Source organism: Anomaloglossus baeobatrachus, chromosome 5, assembly GCF_048569485.1.
Source record: "Anomaloglossus baeobatrachus isolate aAnoBae1 chromosome 5, aAnoBae1.hap1, whole genome shotgun sequence".
NCBI classification, from domain to species: Eukaryota; Metazoa; Chordata; class Amphibia; order Anura; family Aromobatidae; genus Anomaloglossus; species Anomaloglossus baeobatrachus.
The window spans coordinates 233367773-233390250 of record NC_134357.1 but is presented as its reverse complement, the minus strand read 5'-3'; positions in this window follow the sequence as shown (position 1 = coordinate 233390250).

Genomic DNA, 22478 nt, shown 5'->3' with positions numbered 1-22478 from the left:
TATAGGAGGAGGAGTCCTGGAGGTGAGGAGTATAATAGGAGGAGTAGTCCTGGAGGTGAGGAGTATAATAGGAGGAGTAGTTCCTGGGGAGAGAGGAGGATAATAGGAGGAGTAGTCCTGGGAGGAGAGGAGAGTAGTAGTCCTGGGGAGAGAGGAGTATAATAGGAAGAGTAGTCCTGGGGGAGAGGAGTATAATAGGAGGAGTAGTCCTGGGGGGAGAGGAGTATAATAGGAAGAGTAGTCCTAGGGAGAGGAGTATAATAGGAGGAGTAGTCCTGGGGAGAGAGGAGTATAATAGGAGGAGTAGTCCTGGGGAGAGGAGTATAATAGGAGGAGTAGTCCTGGGGAAAGAGGAGTATAATAGGAAGTGTAGTCCTGGGGGAGAGGAGTATAATAGGGGGAATAGTCCTGGGGAAAGAGGTGGATAATAGGGGTGTGACGCCCTGGACAAGCCAGGGGTCACAGGTAATGACATCACCACACCCTACACCCCGGTTAGGCACATCAAAGCTAGACCCAAAAATCCTTGTTGCCCTCCCCAGGGGCTGATGTGCACACCAGGTGGTGGAGCCAGGCGGTTGGTCTCCACCCACCAAGGAGTTCACAGTCCTGGAGGAGGGAAAACACGGGCAGTTAGAGTGAAGCTAGGGAAGAGAGAGGAGTTTGAGAGGTGAAAGAGGAAGGAGGAAAGTGACAGCTTAAGAGCCTGAAGTTGGTCCGGGTGTGTGCCCCGGACAGGGACAGCAAGGTTAGCAGACGGCGGTGACCGTCTGCAGGAGTGGCCTATCGGAGTTGCCGTAAGGACCGTGGATGGGCGGTGGCCCGGCGGTACCGGACCGGTACACAATGAGAAGCCAGCACCATTGGCAGGGGCCTTTCGGATCCCGGCAAGGCTTGGAGTCGCCGTGAATTTGCCAAATCCGTCAGTGAAGGGGACCTCCGGGTTTCCAAACAACTAAGTCCCGATTGAAGGCAACAGTCCAACCGTATGAGAGAGACACCGCCACCTCCAAGGCACCAGTTTCTCAGGGCCAGCGCCTGCGGGCAAAGAGGGGCTCCTCCAGCCCATATCCAAGCCAGGGAGCGGGTTACCGGTGGGAACCCATTGGAACCAACAGAAATACTAGGTGCAGGGAAAGAGACAGTCACCGTTAACTACCGGGGAAAAGCAACAGCAGCCGTCCGTGGGAACCGTCTTTCCAGCCGTGTGTTTTACCAAGAACTGTGTCATCGTCTCATGCTGAGTGAGTACCATCGTGCCATGCGGCACAGCGCTGCCCCCGTGACCCTGCACCTCACCAGGCCCCGCACCCGGCCTGCCATCCACCCCTACTCCATCATCGGGCCCCGGGACAACCAACCCCCTACCCACGGAGGGGAGAAATAACAACAAAGCTGCTCCCTGTCACCGCTCCCGGGATCCCCGTCCAGAGCAGCGGTGGTGTCCACACAATCACCACAACCGTGGGTGGCGTCACGGACAATATCCCCAAAACCAAACCACCCCTTTTCACTCACGGGCGAGGAGCGCCGCTGGAGTCCCCGGGATCCGGCCCATCGCTCGAGCCACCGAGCAGCAGCGGCCGCAGCAGCAGCGGCAGCCGGACCCGAGCAGTGGGAGAGCGCAGCGTCCCCTCCTCCGCCCGCGACAGGGGGAGTAGTCCTGGGGGGAGAGGAGTATAATAGGAGGAGTAGTCATGGGGGAAGAGGAGTATAATAGGAGGAGTAGTCCTGGGGAGAGAGGAGTATAATAGGAGGAGTAGTCCTGGGGGGAGAGGAGGATAATAGGAGGAGTAGTCCTGGGGAGAGAGGAGTATAATAGGAGTAGTCCTGGAGGTGAGGAGTATAATAAGAGGAGTAAACCTGGAGGTAAGGAGTATAATAGGAGGAGTAGTCCTGGGGAGAGAGGAGTATAATAGGAGGAGTAGTCTTTGGGGGAGAAGAGTATAATAGGAGGAGTAGTCCTGGGGGGAGAGGAGTATAATATGAGGAGTAGTCATGGGGGAAGAGGAGTATAATAGGAGGAGTAGTCCTGGGAGAGAGGAGTATAATAGGAGGAGTAGTCCTGGGGGGAGAGGAGGATAATAGGAAGAGTAGTCTTGGGGGGAGAGGAGGATAATAGGGGGAGTAGTCCTGGGGGGAGAAGAGTATAATAGAAGGAGTAGTCCTGAGGGGAGAGGATTATAATAGGAGGAGTAGTCCTGGGGAGAGAGGAGTATAATAGGAGGAGTAGTCTTTGGGGGGAGAGGAGTATAATAGGAGGAGTAGTCCTGGGGGGAGAGGAGTATAATATGAGTAGTGGTACTGGGGACAGAGGAGTGTAAAAGGAGTAGTCCTGGGGAGAGAGGAGTATAATAGGAGGAGTAGTCCTGAGGGGTGAGGAGTATAATAGGAGAAGTAGTCCTGGGGGGAGAGGAGTATAATAGGAGGAGTAGTCCTGGGGAGAGAGGATTATAAAAGGAGTAGTAGTCCTGGGGAGAGAGGAGTATAATAGGAGGAGTAGTCCTGTGGGGTGAGAATTATAATAAGAGGAGTAGTCTTGGGGGGAGAGGAGTATAATAGGAGGAGTAGTCCTGGGGGGAGAGGTGTCTAATAGGTGGAGTAGTCCTGGGGGGAGGTGTATAGGTGCCCAATGTGTGCGGGGCCGAGTGGCCAAAGTGTGCGGGGGCAGGGTCGAGTGGCTAAAGTGTGCGGGGGGAGGGGCCGAGCGGGCAATGCGTGCAGGGGGTGAGGCCGGGCCGAACCGAGTGGCCAATGCGACGGTTGTCACTGTAATGACGTCATTTTTGGAGCAAGACAGACAGACTGACAGAATAAGGCAATTATATATATAGATGTTTACCTAGTATAGCATTTCAGTCTGCAGCTGAATTTGCTTTAATTGTATTGACTAGTGTGACGCCCTGGCAAAACCAGGTAGTCACAGATGACTGTACCCCCACCAACGGTACAGGAATCGCCTCCTTTTTGGGAATTAACACCACACATCTCACACACAGGAACACCAGCCAGAAATCCTAGTCACCCCCTATGACAGCCAGGACACACCAGTGGACCAGGCGGATGGGGACGCCCACCTAGGGGTCTTGAGGTGACAAGGGGTGGGAACCAGAGTGTTTAGTGAAGTTCAGTCAGTTGAGTGTTTAGAGTTGAGTGGAGTCGGAGTGGAGAGTTGGAGGAGCAGTCGGTGACAGGAGCTGAAGTGCAGTGGTCAGGGTTGCAGCCCTTGGACCACGGGAGAATCGACTAGGTGGCAGACGGCTTTGTAGGGCCACAGACGACGGAAACCCGGTCGCGGGAGACCTGAAGTGGACCGGGGCAGGATTGTAGCCCGCCGGTACCAACAACGGGAATCCGGTCCGGAGGCCGTGCACAGGCGGGGTACCTGGACCCTAGGACGAGGCAAGCTTCAAGCCCCTTGGTAATTGACCAGCGGGACAAGGTACCAGGCTTTGTTCCTGAAGAGAGAAGCCCAGTTAGAGCAGACCAGAAGCCCAACGCGGGGGACAGGGTGTCCGCCAAGAACTCCATTGAAGTCCCACGGGTCAGCATCTGAGGGCAACGGCTTGCTTTGCGTCCAAACCTGCAGGGGAGCGGATTTCTCCCATTCCAAGTGGGGTTAATCCACACACCACAAAGACACACAGACACAAGTGCATCACCGCAACCCACGGGTGGCGCCACAGACAATCTCCCCTGTAAATACCTCCCTTTTTCACTGTGTGCGAGAATGGGTGGTTGCATGAGCCCCGGGTCTGGTCACTACTCGAGCCCATGACACGATCCCGGATCCGAGCGCCAGTTGAGCAGCCCCGGTTGCCACAGAGGAGGCGGCACCTGCCTGCGACAACTAATTCCTTCAATATGCACCTGTTCACATTTGTCTATTTCTTGGGTGCGCTGGTCAGTTTTTTTAGATTTGTAGTAAACAACACTTGCTCATGACTGCCATCCCAAGGCACATTACATTGGTATGTAGGTCCTAGAAAGTTGATTCATACGATACCTTCATTTCTATAACCCGATAAATGGTTCCTGAATCCTGATCAATCCACATTTTTCAAATCTATAAATGAGTTGAGAAGATCTCTGTTCAAGAGTAGGGTCTTCCCTGGAGATCTTTTCAGCTCATTTACATATTTAAAAATGTGGATTGCTCAGGAAACATTTGTCAGATTATGTAAATCATGATGTTTGTTGTTTGATTCAGCTTCCTATGACCTGCATGCCCAATTGCCCATATAAACGGTTAAGGAAGGTTTATCCTACTGACAGATTCCCTTGATGAGAGGAATGCTCAGGCAAATATGAAGGCAGTGTCGTGGGCGGGGAGGGCACTGCACTCACCACGCTCGGGTCCGGCGCTGCTGCTGCTGGGTGGCTCGAGCGGTGGGCCGGATCCGGGGACTCGAGCGGCGCTCCTCACCCGTGAGTGAAAGGGGGTAGTTTGGTTTGGGGATTTGGTCCATGACGCCACCCACGGTTTGTGGTGAGGTTGGGGCACCACCACTGCTGGTGACGGGGATCCCGGGAGCGATGGCAAGGAGCAGCTGGGATGTTGTTTCCCCCTCCGTGGGTAGTGGTTGGTTGTCCCGGGGCCTGGTGAGGTGACGGGGAGGCAGGGTCGGGCAAGGTGCAATGTCGCTTGGACTGCGCAGCGCGGTGCCGGACGGCACGATAGTACTCACTCAGCCACAAATAGATGCAAACGGTTGGATGGATGGGTCCCGCAGCCGGCTGCTGTGGTTTCTCCCGGACGGTTGGTGGTGGCTGCTTTTCCCTGCACCTTTTGTGTATCTTCGGTCCCGATGGCTTCCCACCGGTAACCCGTTCCCCAGCGTGTATATGGGCCGGAGGAGTCCTTTTGCCCGCAGGCTCTGGCCCTGGGAACTCTAGCTGTGGCGGTAGCTATATTTCCCTTGTGCTGGTTGGACGGTTGCCTTCAATCGGGTCTTGGCTGTTTGGAAACCCCTGGGGTTCCGGTCACTAACGGATTTGACCTGTTTAACGGCGACTCCAAGCCTGGTCCGGGTCCGTAGGCCCTGCCAGTTTGTGCTGGCTTCACTTCACTCCCCAGTTTGATATCGGCGGGCCACCGCCCGTCCCCGGTCTTATGGTTCCGCGTTGATCTGCCTCTCCTGCAGACGGCCACCACCGTCTGCCAACCTTGCTCTCGGTGCCCGGGCTACGTACCCGGACACAGTCAGTTTGCTCCTCTACTACTACTTCACTCCTCACTCTTTGACCTCCCTAACTGATCTCACTTCCTTTCCAGCCTCCAGGACTGTGAACTCCTCAGTGGGTGGGGCCAACCGCCTGGCTGCACCCCACCTGGTGTGGACATCAGCCCATGGAGGGAGGCAACAAGAATTTGGTGTCTGGCTGATGTGCCTATCTTGGGGTGGGGGTGTCGTGTTGTAGTCCCTGTGATGACCTGGCTAGTCCAGGGCGCCACATTCCCCCTTGGTTAAATGCAGACCGTCCGCGGGCTGCCCGTCCATCACCGGTTTTATTTTCAACTGAAAAAGGTAAAAACATATGAAAATATTCAACAAAAGCATGTTTATGAATCTTCCCTTAACGGGAGGCACGGTACTTTAACGTTACAAACACATTTTTATTAATAACGGTCGGCTTCCGCTCTCCCAACCAAACAACCTGGCCCTGATGCTGCCCCTAAGAAGTGGGCAGCAACCCTTGACCCCAGTCCAGATCCAGGCTGCCTGAGCGGTAACGGGTATGGTGTCTCGTACCCTACGGTCACTTCAGGGGACCCCACGTCCATGGGGGACCCCTGACCCCCGGAGAATCGCCACCGGTTGCGGTAGTGGCGGGCCTGGGCCATCTCTTTCCTCCAGGCCCATCCTCCAAATCAGCCTCTCCGGAGGCGGCAACGGAAACATGCCTAACATATTTACATTTCCACTAGTTTGTGGGTGCCCTGCTAGTTCTCAGGCATGTCCATAAGCAGTTTCTTATACAACAGTACAAAGGGTCCCTACGGGGACTACTTGCCGGCAATGGCCGGATCAATCACAGTCGACAATCAGGTAAAAAATTCGGCTTGATTACTTTTCATTTAACAGGTAACGGTACTGGTGGTCCCAACGGGGACAACAGTGCAACGGAGGGACCGCTGCCTTACTCCGACTCTTCCTCTGAGGTGGCCTCACCCTCCGCTGCCAATTTTTCAAGCATGTGGTGACAGGCCTGTTGGGAAAGGGGCGCCCGGTATCCATTTCCACCGGCACGCGGGATATAGAAAGCTACCGGCCCACCGCCGGGGCGAGGACTCTCACCCGCTTCCTCGGACTCCGAAACTGGCTCTGTATCAGGTCCGGAATCATCATTCCTAACCCCCTCACGGTCAGGCGCTCCCTCTAGGGCCAGGCGGACGGCCGGGGCCTTCTTCTCCTCCGTACCATGTGAGTTGTTACCAGTCGCGGCAGCCTCCTCAAGCTCTCCGACCTCCGGACTCTCGGCACTCAGCATTTCGGGTCCCATCGCCGTAGCGCGGGGCAGCAGGTCAGGCAGGTTAGCGCTGGGGACCCCCATGGGTAGTGGCAGGGACGATACAAGGGCCAGGATCGAACCGGGTCTCCCAGCCGCAGCAGCCGGTCCCTGTGGGACATGGAGGCGTGGGTCACTACCCATTCCCGTCACGTTGGCTCCCATCTCGTGCATCTGGGCAATCGCAACCAGCGCTTCCACCTCGGTGGTCCAATGCTCCGCCAGGAGACGTATCTGATTCCGATGACGTTGGTTAGACTCAGTTACTCGGGCCCTCATCCACGCCACAGTCCCGGGCCCGGGTTGCTCGGCCTCGGGCGGTGCAGGCAGGGCTGACATGGTGTCGCGGCTTCAGGGTTCCAGGAACCGGGTTGTTTACAGAGTCCTGGCGTCCCTGCTTTTATGGCCTCGGTTTACATGCGGCCGGACGCCATCCGTCCCCCTTGGTCTTTTCTCAGCACCTCCTCTTCAGGGCGAGGCTTCGGCTTTCGCGCCTCCACTGCTCGAGAAGACGCTCGAGCGGGAAAATCTTCGCCCCCAAGATGGCGGATTCAGAAATTTTTCGGCCAGACACCGCCAGCGGGACACAAGGCGCACCTCTACCAGCCGGTAGAATGGTAACATCCTGTTCGTGACGCTAAGTTGTCGCGGGCGGGGAGGGCGCTGTGCTCACCACGCTCGGGTCCGGCGCTGCTGCTGCTCGGTGGCTCGAGCGGTGGGCCGGATCCGGGGACGCGAGCGGCGCTCCTCGCCCGTGAGTGAAAGGGGGTAGTTTGGTTTGGGGATTTGGTCCGTGACGCCACCCATGGTTTCTGGTGACGGGGATCCCGGGAGCGATGGCAGGGAGCAGCTGGGATGTTGTTTCCCCCTCCGTGGGTAGGGGTTGGTTGTCCCGGGGCCCGGGAGGCAACAAGGATTTGGTGTATGGCTGATGTGCCTATCTCGGGGTGGGGGTGTCGTGTTGTAGTCCCTGTGACGACCTGGCTAGTCCAGGGCGCCACAGCAGTCATGTCCTATTGTGCCGCTCCCGTGCCAGCAGCCGAGCTGCTCGGATCCGGGTTCTCAGTGGCTCGAGGGTCTCTGGACCCGGGGGTCGTGCGGCCACTCAAATTAAGGGGGGTATTTACAAGGGATATTATAGAGTTTTTGACGCTACCCATGGTATGTGGTAATTAGGACTACCACCACTGCAATTGGGAGTACACGGGGGTGATGGAATGGGGCAGCCAGATGTTAAGACCCTCCATGGGTAGGGGAATGCCCCGGGACTCAGTGTTTGGAGAGGAATGCCGTTGGGTACAAGGGGGGTCACTTTGGTACTCACTCAGTCCATTAAGCAGTCCATTAAGCAGACATCGACAACTGGTAAAACAAGTCTCTGGACACCGCTGCCGCTGAAGGGAGCTTAGTTCGGGTCCCGTCCCCAATGGTACTGTGTAGTGATCCGTGACCTGCCTCCTGGCACTAAGTTTACTTCTTTGGTGGTTCCGGTAGTGTGAAATTTGCCGGGTCCCGCTCCCCACTATGGCTAAGTGTGGGAGCTTGCTCTCAGGGTTCACACTTGGGATTTATCTGGACCGTTTTGAGTGGAAAGTCCTATCCTCCTCGTTGCGCTAGTTGGAGCGGGTGGGAATGAATCTTGAAGGCTCCGTTCTCCGTGGGTAAATTATCGGGTTGCCTGAAGCTACTCCCCGACCTAGGGTCCACGTACCCCGTCGTGCCTCGGTCCCGGACCGGTGATGGTGCAAGTCCGCCAGCTGTTCTCCTCGACAGATCCGTGCCAGTTGCCACAAACCCCTGCGACCGGGGGTCCGACTCCTGTAGGCCCAGACCACCATCTGCCACCTACATTGTTTCCCAGGAGCCCTGCTCCCGACCTCCTCTCACTTTCACTCCACAGACTACTCTCCCTTTTTGACACTACTCACCTCCCCTCCCTAACCCCCCAAGTGGGTGACTCTATTCCACTCAAGCCGTCCACTGGTGTAATTGGTGGGTGTGGTGCAGGGTGTATTATTATTATTAATTAATTATTATTATCTAGGGTTTGATTAGCTGATGTAGGCAACACCATATGGTTAGGGACCCAAAACCAAGAAGGAGGTGGATACTGCACAGGAGGGCAGATTGTGCAATACCCTGTGACGACCCGATAGTCCAGGGGCGTCATGCTATAGTAAACTGAAAAAAAAAACAAAAAAAAAAACTGAACAGCACTCCCTACAGGTGCTCATTTTAATTAACGCTGAATCCTAGCTTCCCTTTAAAATTTGTACGTTTTTATCCTAGGGGAGGCATGTTTAATTAATATTAGATTTGGGTCCCATTAAAAAAAGGTACGCCTTGTCAAGGCTGTTGGACTCTCGTGAATTATCCAATTTGTGCAGTAAGTACCTTAATTTTCTGAGTATATTCTATATAGCGCTATGCTCTGCCCAAAGAAAACTTGCCCCTGGTGATGAATTATAAAGTACATTTTTATTAAGTATACAGTCATATGAAAAAGTTTGGGCACCTCTATTGATGTTAACCTTTTTTCTTTACACTGTGTTCCAAAATATTATGCAAAAAGAGTTTATGAGTGATAAGGTCAGAAATTTTTTGTTTGTCATTTAAACTCATTGATGGTGAAGTGTGTCAGGGCTCTTTATATCACTGAAAGCAATTGCAGATACCTGTGCACATTAGTTTGGAAGGTGTGTCCAAATAAAGGCAAGACTACTTAAGAAGGCTGTTCCACATTATTAAGCAGCCTACATTTTTTGCCAAAATGGGAAAGAAAAAGGATGTGTCGGCTGCTGAGAAGCAACAAATTGTGGAGTATTTAGGTCAAGGCATGACTACAATCAACATTGCCAAGACACTTAATCGTGATCATCGCACAATCAAGACGTATGTAGCTGATTCACAGCACACACGTGTGCGTGCTGATAAGGAGAAATTGAGGACTCTTTCCAACAGGCAATTGCGTCAGGTTAAAAGAGCAGCAGCTAGAATGCCTTGTCATAGCAGCAGACAGGTTTTTGAAGCTACTGGTGCCTCCAACGTCCCCCAAACAACAAGATGCAGGGTCCTTCAGAGGTTTGCAGCTGTGCGTAAGCCATCCTGTCGACCACCTCTATCCACTGCACACAAGCAGAAACGGCTCCAGTAGGCCAAACCATACATGAAGACTGACTTCCAAACTGTTGTGTTCACCAATGAGTGCTGTGCAACACTCGATGGTCCAGATGGATGGAGTAGAGGATGGCTGGTTGATGGACACCCCATGAAAACACGGCTAAGGAGTCAACAAGGAGGAGGTGGAGTAATGTTTTGGGCTGGAATCATGGGGAGAGAGATTGTTGGCCCCTTTAGGATCCCTGAAGGGGTAAAGATGAACTCCATAATCTATGTGGAGTTTCTAAAACAGCACTTCCTGCCATGGTTCAGGAGGAAGAACCGTGCATTTCGCAGCAAGATCATTTTCATGCATGATAATGCACCATCTAATGCTGCAAATAACACATCTGCATCTCTGGCTGCTATGGGCATAAAAGAGGACAAACTTATGGTGTGGCCACCATCTTCCCCTGACCTCAACCCCATTGAGAACCTCTGGAGCATCATCAAAAGGACTGTCTATGATGGCGGGAGGCAGTTCACATCTAGACAACAGCTCTGGGAGGATATTCTGTCCACATGCAAAACAATTGAAGCACAAACCATCCAAAAACTGATAAATTCAAAGGATGAGAGAGTTCAGAAGCTTCTTTCAAACAAGGGGTCCTATGTGCAAATGTAACATCACCTAGAATTAAGTTTTGACATGAAAACTGTTTGATTTCATTTTGTAATAAGCTGATAATGCTTATAATTTCACAATTGACCATTTTGTTTTTCAAAATAAAAATAAAAAGGTTGAAAACTCTGCTGTGCATTATAATTTGGAACATGCATTTTGAGTGCATTTTGAGTCTTTATTATTTTTAAAAATATACTGTTTCATAGACTGTTTGATCAAAAACATTTCAATTATACTTGAATAGTAGATGACTGGAAAATAACAAATGACTGCAATTCATAAAGCTAATTTAGGAAAATATGAAAAAATATTTTTTGCATAATAATTTGGAACACAGTGTATTACAATTTGGGTTTTTGCAACAGCTATTTCAGTTTCATATATCTAATAACTGATGGACTGAGTGATATTTCTGGATTGAAATGAGGTTTATTGTACTAACAGAAAATGTGCAATCTGCATTTAAACAAAATTTGACTGGTTCAAAAGTATGGGCACCTCAACATAAAAGTGACGTTAATATTTTGTAGATCCTCCTTTTGCAAAAATTAAAGCCTCTAGTCGCTTCCTGTAGCTTTTAATGAGTTCCTGGATCCTGGATGAAGGTATATTTGACCATTCCTGTTTACAAAACAATTCCAGTTCAGTTAAATTTGATGGTCGCCGAGCATGGACAGCACGCTTCAAATCATCCCACAGATGTTCAATGATATTCAGGTCTGGGGACTGGGATGGCCATTCCAGAACATTGTAAGTATTCCTCTGCATGAATGCCTGAGTAGGTTTGGAGCGGTGTTTTGGATCATTGTCTTGCTGAAATATCCATCCCCTGCGTAACTTCAACTTTGTCACTGATTCTTGCACATTTTTGTCAAGAATCTGCTGATACTGAGTTGAATCCATGCGACCCTCAACTTTAACAAGATTCCCGGTGGCGGCATTGGCCACACAGCCCCAAAGCATGATGGAACCTCCACCAAATTTTACTGTGGGTAGCAAGTGCTTTTCTTGGAATGCCGTGTTTTTTTGCCTCCATGCATAACGCCTTTTTGTATGACCAAACAACTCAATCTTTGTTTCATCAGTCCACAGGACCTTCTTCCAAAATGTAACTGGCTTGTCCAAATGTGCTTTTGCATACCTCAGGCGACTCTGTTTGTGGCGTGCTTGCAGAAACGGCTTCTTTCGTATCACTCTCCCATACAGCTTCTCCTTGTGCAACGTGCGCTGTATTGTTGACCGATGCACATTGACACCATCTGCAGCAAGATGAAGCTGCAGGTCTTTGGAGGTGGTCTGTGGATTGTCCTTGACTGTTCTCACCATTCTTCTTCTCTGCCTTTCTGATATTTTTCTTGGCCTGACACTTCTGGGCTTAACAAGAACTGTAGCTGTGTTCTTCCATTTCCTTACTATGTTCCACACAGTGGAAACTGACAGTTTAAATCTCTGAGACAACTTTTTGTATCCTTCCCCTAACAACTATGTTGAATAATCTTTGTTTTCAGATCATTTGAGAGTTGTTTCGAGGAGCCCATGATGCCACTCTTCATAGGAGATTCAAATAGGAGAACAACTTGCAAGTGGCCACCTTAAATACTTTTTCTCATGATTGGATACACCTGCCTATGAAGTTCAAAGCTCAGTGAGGTTACAAAACCAATTTAGTGCTTTAGTAAGTCAGTAAAAAGTAGTTAGAAGTGTTCAAATCAAGAAATTGATAAGGGTGCCCATACTTATGCACCTGTCAAATTTTGTTTAAAAGCGGATTGCACATTTTCTGTTAGTACAAAAAACCTCATTTCAATCCAGAAATATTACTCAGTCCATCAGTTATTAGATATATTAAACAGAAATAGCTGTTGCTAAAACCCAAATTGTTATAAAGAAAAAAGGTTAACATTAATAGGGGTGCCCAAACGTTTTCATATGACTGTATATCTGACTGTTATTCATACTATGTGTTTCAGAGTCAGATGAGGTCCTTCGTCAGGTAAAACTGCAGTTGTATGAGGCTTTTTATTTCACATTCTGCCCAGGGGCCCTTCACTGTCAGTCTGCCTCTGAATCCATGCATGCATTTTTTCGCCAGGAAATGTACTTTATAGTCGTAATCCCAGATGTTCCCACTAGATGGAGCAGTTAATCTGGTGTCTACACCTACAATTATGTTAACTTATTTAGCTGAATTCAGAGCTGCTCACAATAAGGAGCCTATGGCAATGAAGCAAAGAAACCTCACATGAATGGTAAAATGATTCTATATTGTATATGTTTAAGAAACAAATAAATTAGATAGGGATAGTCAATAAATAGGAGCCATTATGCTACTACTGGGTGATGTACTGAAGCATAAAATTGCTCCAAAAAAGGCTATGCTGAACCTGTGACACAGTATGTGATATAATAAATAGGAGAAAGAAAGATCTGGCATCAGATTCTATAAAATCCAAATTTATTGAAAATTTCTAAAAAAAAAAAGGGCTTTCATTCCATAAAAACAGGAGAAAAGCAATGATGAGAGGAAAAATCCTTAGTCACAAACGCGTTTCGGATCTTCAAATCCTTATTCATCTTATAAGTCAAAGCATGTGTCCTCGGCGTTTTACATCATATCCTGTCAATCATTTGTCCGTTAACCAGCAATCACAAAAAACCTCAGATCACAGTTCCTGAAATGATCACTTACATATAAATAAATCAAAATGCATAAATAGCAATGCAAATTTGGATGTATATATCAAATTATTAATTTATTACCCTAATCATAATGTAATATAATATCATGCCTTTTATTCAGTCCTTGTGGTGTTCTACTTTGCAAGCGGTAAATCCACAGGACTCGCAATTAAGCAAAATCCTTCCAAAATCACCTCCCCGTACCAGTAATTTAACTTTCTCAATTCCAAGAATTGTATGCATACTAGTGTCCCCACCATGTATAGTGGAAAAATGTCTGGTAACAGAGGAACATTTGACCGTAAGTTTTTTTACCGCATCAGACAAATGACTGTGGATACTTTTAATGGCCTTGACGTGCAACCTACATATCGTACATGTCATAAGATAGATCACCCCACCCCCCTGAGGAAGCCACCATTGTGCGTTGCGATACGCATGGGGATGCTTTTCTTCCCTCCTCCTGCATGGTCATTTAGCTTCATTCTCTGTGGTTGGTCTCGGGCACTTACTTTTTTCTTTACAGGATATACTTTCTCTGTTCATGTTTGACATGGTTCTGCATGAAGTGTTACTAATTTTGCTATTTTTAAGTGGTTCTCACAGCTTGCTGTTTATTGCCTGCCTGTTGTTACCACCTAGACATTGGTTATTATTTTTTGTATTGCTGAAGGAGGGATTAGGGGTCACGTCTTTATATGTAACCCCTGGCAAAGTAGAAAACCACAAGGACTGAATAAAAGGCATGATATTATATTACATTATGATTAGGGTAATAATTAGATTAATAATTTGATGAATATATACAAATTTGTATTGATATTGACTCGCCCACCCCACGGCTATGGGACACTCGGTGTCGGGCCGGACTAGTCCGGGGGTCGTCAGTGGTGGCGGGGCCCGACTCCGTGACCCTGGCGGGAGTCAATTAATATGACTTCAGTGTTGGGGGTGATTAAAGTTTATAATATTCGTGACGCCACCTGTGGTTTGCGGCTATTAAGCCGCTGCTGCTGTATGGGGCCTCCGGGGCTGGTGGAATGGCAGCTTGGATGGTCCTGCTCCCCACAGGTAGAGCGGTGCCCCGGGGCAACTGTTGGTGCTTGTAAGTGTCAATGTAGTTGCGGTGTAGTGCAGGGCCGACAGGGCGGTGAAAGGACCGGACATAAACAACAGTCTCTTTACCTTCTCCTCTTTTACTGGATAAACGGTTAGTCCTGGGAGACCGTTACAGGTGGTAGAGGGCTCCGGTTGGCCTGAAAGTAACTGGGGGGATCTTTTTGGCTAGCTGAGTATGAGGCCTACTCCCTGTTCTTCCTTTGCTTTCATAGGACCCTGCACTCTGAATTAGCAATGGCCCTCTCGCTGCTGGGACCGGTGGTACGTCCCTCTCCCTGTGTGGTAGGCTGCGCAGGCCCTCTCTGGTGCTTCTCTGCTGGAGTCCACACCGGGCCCTGGTGATGCAGCTGTACCTTCAGGTTGCTTATGGGCCAGGGGCTTGCAGCTCTCCTGCCCTTCGGATTCGGCTACCAGGGAAGGGTTTTACACCCTGGCAACCACAGACTCCGATGTCTAATTCTCTTCTGTGCCTCTCTGCCAATCCTGCTTTACTGGGCCAAGCTATTCCAGCTCCAGGCCCCAGTCCACAGGACATCACTACTCTGTGTCTTCACTCTCCAAACTTCCCTAACAGACTGAACACTAACTCCTCCCTCAGGTGAGGCTTGAGGAATGCTCCCTGGAACTCCAGGTTCAGAGCTCCCTCTGCTGGCCTGAGGGAGAAACTGCATTGGATGTTGGTACCTACTGGCCAATGATTTCCCCAATTACCTCCAGGCTCAGCATTAACCCTTTTGAGGGGGCAACACTGTTGTGGCAACCAGATCCTGGGGCGCCACACTCCCCCTTAGTTAAAACCAGTACTCCCGGACTGAGGAAATAAACACAAGACTATTTGAACATTTCATCCCATGGTGGGAGGCACATTTTCTTAAACGTTACATATAGTTACATAGTTACTAAGGTTGAAAAAAGACCTAGGTCCATCTAGTTCAACCTTCCTCCACCAGTTCTACACCTGGTCACCAAGTCATTTATAACCAACAATGTTGTGTGTACTGAGGAAATCATCCAGCCCTTTTTTGAAAGCTGTTATAGTATCTGCCATTACTACCTCTTGTGGTAGTGCATTCCACAGTCTGACTGCTCTAACTGTAAAGAACCCTTTCCTATTTAGCTGTCGGAATCGCTTTTCTTCCACTCGCAGTGAATGCCCCCTGGTCCTTAGTATTGTCTTCGGAAGAAATAAGTCATGTGCCAGTCCTTTATATTGACCACACATGTATTTATACATATAAATGAGATCTCCTCTGAGACGTCTTTTTTCTAAGCTAAACATATCTAACTTTTTCAACCTGTCATCATATGGGAGGCCTTCCATTCCTTGTAGTAGTCTAGTTGCCTGCCTTTGAACTGACTCTAACTTCTGAATGTCCTTTTTAAAATGTGGAGCCCAAAACTGAATCCCATATTCCAGATGTGGCCTTACAAGTGATTTATAGAGGGGTAATAATACGTTGGGATCGCGGGATCTAATCTCTCTTTTTATACACCCTAGAATCTTGTTTGCTTTTGCAGCTGCTGCTTGACATTGAGTGCTGCTGCTCAGCTTATTTGTAATGAGAATACCCAAATCCTTCTCCTGTTCTGTAGTCCCGAGTTTACTTCCATTTAATGTATACGCAGTTATAGGATTACTCCGTCCTAGGTGCATTACTTTACATTTATCAACATTAAATCTCATTTGCCAAGTATCTGCCCATTCTGACATCTTATCCAGATCTTTTTGTAATATTATACTATCAAATTCAGTTTTTAATATCCTACATAGTTTGGTGTCATCAGTAAAGACTGACACTTTACTATCAATCCCATCCACAAGGTCATTAATAAAGAAATTAAAAAGAATTGGTCCTAGCACAGATCCCTGCGGCACCCCACTGCTGACTATAGCCCATTTAGAGAATGTACCATTTATGACTACTCTTTGTTTCCTATCTTTTAGCCAATTCCTTACCCAGTTGCATATAGTTTCCCCTAGTCCTTGCTTCTGGAGCTTTAGTATAAGGCTATTATGTGGTACAGTATCAAATGCCTTTGCAAAGTCCAAATAAATCACATCAGCTGGATTACCAATATCCAGGTTTGCACTTACCCCCTCATAGAACCCTAAAAGGTTGGTTAGACACGACTTATCTTTCATGAATCCATGCTGTCTGTCAGTTATTATATTATTTTCTGCAACATATTTTTGCATGTCATCCCTTAAAATGCCCTCAAAAACTTTGCATACTACTGATGTCAGGCTTACTGGACGGTAGTTGCCTGGATCTACCCTCTTACCGTTCTTAAATATCGGTACCACATCAGCAATCCTCCAATCCTGAGGCACGAACCCTGTTACAAGCGAGTCTAAAAAGATGAGATACAGTGGTCTGTCAATTACGGAGCTCAATTCCCTCAATATTCGTGGATGAATGCCATCTGGCCCTGGGGATTTGTCAATGTTTAATTTTCTCAGACGTAGGCGTACTTCTTGTGTTAAATTAATTATATTGGGTGGTGAACTTTGATTTTTCACTTGTTGTATAATGCCTGGTACAGTCAGTTCCTTGGTGAACACAGATGAGAAATGCCTATTTAATATCTCAGTCTTTTGTTTGTCCTCTATAACTAACTTGTTATTATATTTTAAGGGGCCAATACTATCCTTTGTTTTCCTTTTGGCATTAATGTATTTATAAAAGATTTTGGGAGTTATTTTAATGTCATTGGCGATTTTTGTTTCAGTAGCTAGTTTTGCTTGTTTGATTTCTTTTTTGCATTGCCTATTGATATCTTTATACTCCTGCAATGCTATTTCTGTATTCTCAGCCTTCAAGATTTTAAACGCCCTTTGTTTTTGTTTTATTATACTTTGTACAGTCTTATTTATCCATAGTGGTTTCTTTTTATTCCGGGACGTTTTATTACCAGAGGGTATAAGTTTATTACAGGATTCTAGCAGTATATCCTTAAACTCTCCCCATTTATGTTCAGTATCCCCAGTTACCATGACATTGTCCCAATCTACACATTTAAGCTCTTCCCTTAATTTGTTGAAATCAGCTTTCCTAAAATTCCAGGTTTTAGAATTTCCCCTTTGAAATGTTCTATTGAATATTACGTTGAAGCTTACTATATTATGATCGCTGGTGCCCAAGTGCTCCCGGACCTGTAGATCTGAAATTGTATCCGGTCTATTTGACAGGACCAAATCTAGCAAATTATCTCCCCTCGTCGGTTCATCTACCATCTGAGAGAGGAAATGGTCTTGAATGGTAGATAAGAATTTACAGCTTTTAGCACAACCAGAAGATTCTATGTCCCACTGTATGTCTGGATAGTTGAAATCCCCCATAATAAGAACCCGATTATTATTATTAGCAGCCTTTTCAATTTGTTTCAGCATTTCACCCTCTATTTGTTCAGGTATGTTAGGAGGCTTATAGCAAACTCCAATTAGCATTTTTCCATTATTCCCCTCCCCATGTACATTTACCCATACTGACTCTACATTGTTGCAGTTCCCCCCAATGTCATCATTCAACACAGGTTTTAGGTTAGATTTGATAAATATACACACACCACCACCTTTTTTGTCTTTCCTGTCCCTCCTAAATGTACTATAACCCTGTATGTTTGTCACCCAGTCATGGCTTTCATCCAGCCAGGTTTCCGTAATGCCCACCACATCATAATCCATGGTTGACATAAGAGTCTCCAATTCATTCATTTTGTTTGCAAGACTTCTTGCATTTGCCAGTAGACATTTAATCCTATTAACACCTTTATTACTCCTAGCCTCCCTACGTTCCTTGAATGTCCCATCCCCCCTAATCCTTCATTGACCCCTACCATCTCACTGTTTCTATCTGCTCTATCTATCCCCTTTTTTGCTCCACTACCCTCCCTCCCCCCAGATCCTAGTTTAAAAGCTCCTCCATCCGTCTGACCATTTTCTCCCCCAGCACAGCTGCACCTTTCCCATTGAGGTGCAGCCCGTCCCTACCGTAGAGCCTGTAGCCGACTGAGAAGTCAGCCCAGTTCTCCATGAACCCAAACCCTTCCTTCCTGCACCAATTTCTAAGCCACGTATTTATCTCCCTAAGCTCCCGCTGTCTTTCTAGTGACGCTCATGGCACCAGTAGTATTTCTGAAAACACCACCTTGGAGGTCCTGGACTTCATCTTCTCTCCTAGTTCCCTGTAATCATTTTTAAGGATCTTCCACCTGCCTCTAACTTTGTCATTAGTACCAATGTGCACCATGACCGCTGGGTTTTCCCCAGCCCCACCCAGCAATCTGTCTATCCGATCCGCAATATGCCGAACCCGAGCACCCAGCAGACAACACACTGTTCGGCATTCACGGTCTCGGCGACAGATGACTCTGTCTGTCCGCCTAATTATAGAGTCCCCTACCACCAACATCTGTCTGGGCTTTGCTGCACTCCTATTTCCCTCCTTCCTACAGCAATTGTTTTCCTGGTTGCTAGGAGCAACGTCCTGCTGTAGTGACCCTAGTCCTGGCCCTTCATTCCTAATATCAGCCAAACAGGCATATTTACTAGGTTGCGCCAGGTCAGGACTAGGCTCCCTGACACTTTTCCCCCTACTTCTTCTTCTGACTGTTACCCAACTACCTACCTCTGGGTCCTGATCTTCTCCACCTCCACCCTCCTCCATATCACTGGCCCCAGCCAGAGAAAGCTCAGTGAGCTCTAAACTCCTCTCCAGGTTTGCAATGCCCCTGAGTGTTGCAAGCTGCTTATTTAGATCAGTTACCTTGGCTTCCAAATACGCAACATGCAACAACTTAAATAACACTAGAAGAGTCCAGTGTGGCTCCCTGCCGGGTATCCATTACACTACTCCATGGGGGACCCGACGCGATAAAACCCCCAACGTAGGCTCTAGGCGTGCGTCAGAGCATTGATGACCCCACTCTATGCACGCGGGACGGGTTTTTCTTCAGGGGCGAAGAGCACAATAGGTGCAAACTATAAACAATTAAAGTGTTGGCCACCCATAGTCCAGTGGGCCAATTGTCCATTTACTTAATCACCTAAAATAAAAAGCATTTTATACGAGACATTTTAAATAACTATATACACTCTGTTAGGTATTCTATTTTCTATGTTCTATACATTGGAGGGGGCTGTCCCCGAATGCTACGTTGGGACCTGCGTAGTGATGGTTGTGATTCTTCACTACCTGGTGTATGCACTACCTCAGTGTTACTGGTAGGCCTAACCCTGACAGGTATACGTGATGGTTGCCTACGGGGTCTTAGATTCGCCAAGGGTACGACAGGTTCACCACTGGCAGGGGGTTCATTCTCCTGTTCCACTGCTGGCGGGACATCTATTGTTGGGACCGACTTGTCTTCAGGTGGATCCGGGACCTCTTCTGCTGCTGGTTCGACTATTTGCGGGAATGTCAATACTGGTACCACTATAGCATTATTTATTTGGGTCCATGTTTTGGGGAATTTTCCAAGTATTGTTTGGATCATCTCTTCATCTTTTTCTTGAATTTGGGGACTTTCTTGTACTTCTTCTACTTCCTTTTGGATTTTGCACCGTTCAGGGCACACTTTCAGGCGGTCTCTAGAAACTGCTTGATAGGTCTTGCCTTCATCTTTGCTTATGAGACACACTTTACTATTGTCAAAATTGGAGGGGATAATGGTGTAGGGTTCATTCTCTCACTGATCATCTAATTTATGCGTTTTCCGCTTTTTCTTGAGGACCTGTTCTCCAGGTGCTAAGGGAGTTGCTGGGGCAGTTTGATTGTAGTTCTTTTCTTGTCTCATTCTGGCTTGGGACAGGTTCTTTTCTACGCATTCCTGAACTTTGCGGTACTGTTGTTGTCGCTCTGTATCCCAATCTTCTATCTCTTGAACCGCTTCAGGTGACACAGTTCCCATTTCAAAGTCTACAGGTAACTTGCCAGGTCTTGCTCGCATCAGGTAAGAAGGGCTGCAGTTGGTCGAGTTTACTGGGATATTATCGTACAAGTCCACTAGATCTGGTAACTTCTCTGGCCATTGGTTTATTTCTTCCAGAGGTAGAGTCTTGAGCATATCAATAACCACATGGTTCATCTTCTCGCATAATCCATTGGTTTGGGGGTGGTACGGTGTTGTTCTTATTTTCTTACAGCCGTACATGTTACAGAACTCTTGGAACACTTCTGCCTCAAATGCAGGGCCTTGATCAGTCAGTACGCTTTCAGGATAACCGTGAGGTCGACAAAAGTATGCTTGAAATGCTCGAGCTGCTGTTCTGGCTGTCTGGTCTTTCACAGGCACTACTACCAGGAAACGAGAGTAATGGTCCACAATGGTGAGGGCGTAAACATAGCCTGACCGGCTTGGTGTTAACTTCACATAGTCCAGAGCCACCAACTCTAGGGGCTGCTTCGTGACAATTGGCTGTAGGGGAGACCTCTGGCTGGTATCATCCTTCTGCCTCAGGTTACACGGACCACAGTCTCGGCACCACTTCTCGACTGCCTTTCTCATGTGCACCCAGTAGAACCGATCGCGGAGTAGGATCTCCAACTTCTTCCACCCGAAGTGTCCTGTTCTATCATGGTAAGCTGCTAGGACCATTGAAGCATCCCTCTGTGGGACCACTATCTGCCAGACGAGTTCATTCGTTCGCCAGTTGACATATCTCTTGCATAGCTTGCCTTTGTAGAGAAACAGTCGGCCCCTCTCCTTCCACAGCTGTTGGGTGTCTTGTGGAGCATCGGGACCAAGATTGGTTTCGGCTTGTGCCAGCTTTTCTTTAACTAATCGGACAGCCGGGTCACTGTCCTGGGTTTCTTCCCATTTATGGTGGAGTAATGGGTTGGTAGAAACCTCTTGCTGACTCGAGCGCTTTCCTCTTACAGCATGCTCACACTGGGAGACACCTTGTCCATGGAAAGCTGGTAACTCTATCTCTTCCAGTTCATCCAGGTCTTCTCCAGACTCGAGTAAGTGAGGCATTCTGGACAGCGCATCCGCATTGTTATTCTTCTTGCCAGCCCGATACTTGATGGTAAAGTCAAAGTTGGACAGTCGAGCCATCCATCGCTGTTCTAGTGCACCTAGCTTAGCTGTTGCCAGGTGAGTCAATGGATTGTTGTCCGTGAAGATGGTAAACTTGGCCGACGCCAGATAGTGCTTGAAGCGTTCGGTCACTGCCCAGACAATAGCGAGGAACTCCAGAGTGAAGGAACTGTAGTTTTCTGGATTCCTTTCTGTGGGACGAACCTTCCTACTGGCATAAGCTATCGCCTTCTCTCTGCCTCCCTGCACCTGGGACAGAACTGCTCCCAATCCCACGTTGCTGGCGTCTGTGTACAGCACAAATGGCTGGCTGTAGTCAGGGTAGGCCAGAATTTCTTCTCCAGTGAGAGCCCTTTTCAGCCGGACAAAGGATGCTTCTATTTGGCTGTTCCATTCAAATGGAGGGCTTTGCTTCTTAGCCTTCTTTGGCTGGCCCACGAGGAGATCTTGAAGAGGCGCTGCTATCTTTGTGAAACCATCAATGAACCTTCGGTAGTAGCCCACCAGCCCAAGGAACTGCCGCACCTCCTTTACCGTGGTGGGTCTTGGCCAGTCCTTGTTTACTGTGACTTTCTCTGGATCAGGTGCCACACCTTCTGTGCTGACTACATGACCCAAGTACTGTACCTTTGGCTTCAAGAGGTGACATTTGGACGGCTTTATCTTCAGGCCATACTCTGACAAGGACTCAAACACTTCTGCTAAGTACCTCAGGTGGTCTTCATAGGTCTTGGAGTAGACTATGATGTCATCCAGGTGTGGTAGGCTGCGCAGGCCCTCTCCGGTGCTTCTCTGCTGGAGTCCACACCGGGCCCTGGTGATGCAGCTGTACCTTCAGGTTGCTTATGGGCCAGGGGCTTGCAGCTCTCCTGCCCTTCGGATTTGGCTACCAGGGAAGGGTTTTACACCCTGGCAACCACAGACTCCGATGTCTAATTCTCTTCTGTGCCTCTCTGCCAATCCTGCTTTACTGGGCCAAGCTATTCCAGCTCTAGGCTCCAGTCCACAGGACAGCACTACTCTGCGTCTTCACTCTCCAAACTTCCCTAACAGACTGAACACTAACTCCTCCCTCAGGTCAGGCTTGAGGAATGCTCCCTGGAACTCCAGGTTCAGAGCTCCCTCTGCTGGCCTGAGGGAGAAACTGCGTTGGATGTTGGTACCTACTGGCCAATGATTTCCCCAATTACCTCCAGGCTCAGCATTTATCCTTTTGAGGGGGCAACACTGTTGTGGCAACCAGATCCTGGGGCGCCACAATATTCATGCACTTTGATTTATTTATATGTAAATGATCATTTCAGAACCTGTGATCTCAGGTTTTTTGTGATTGGTGTCCGGGATA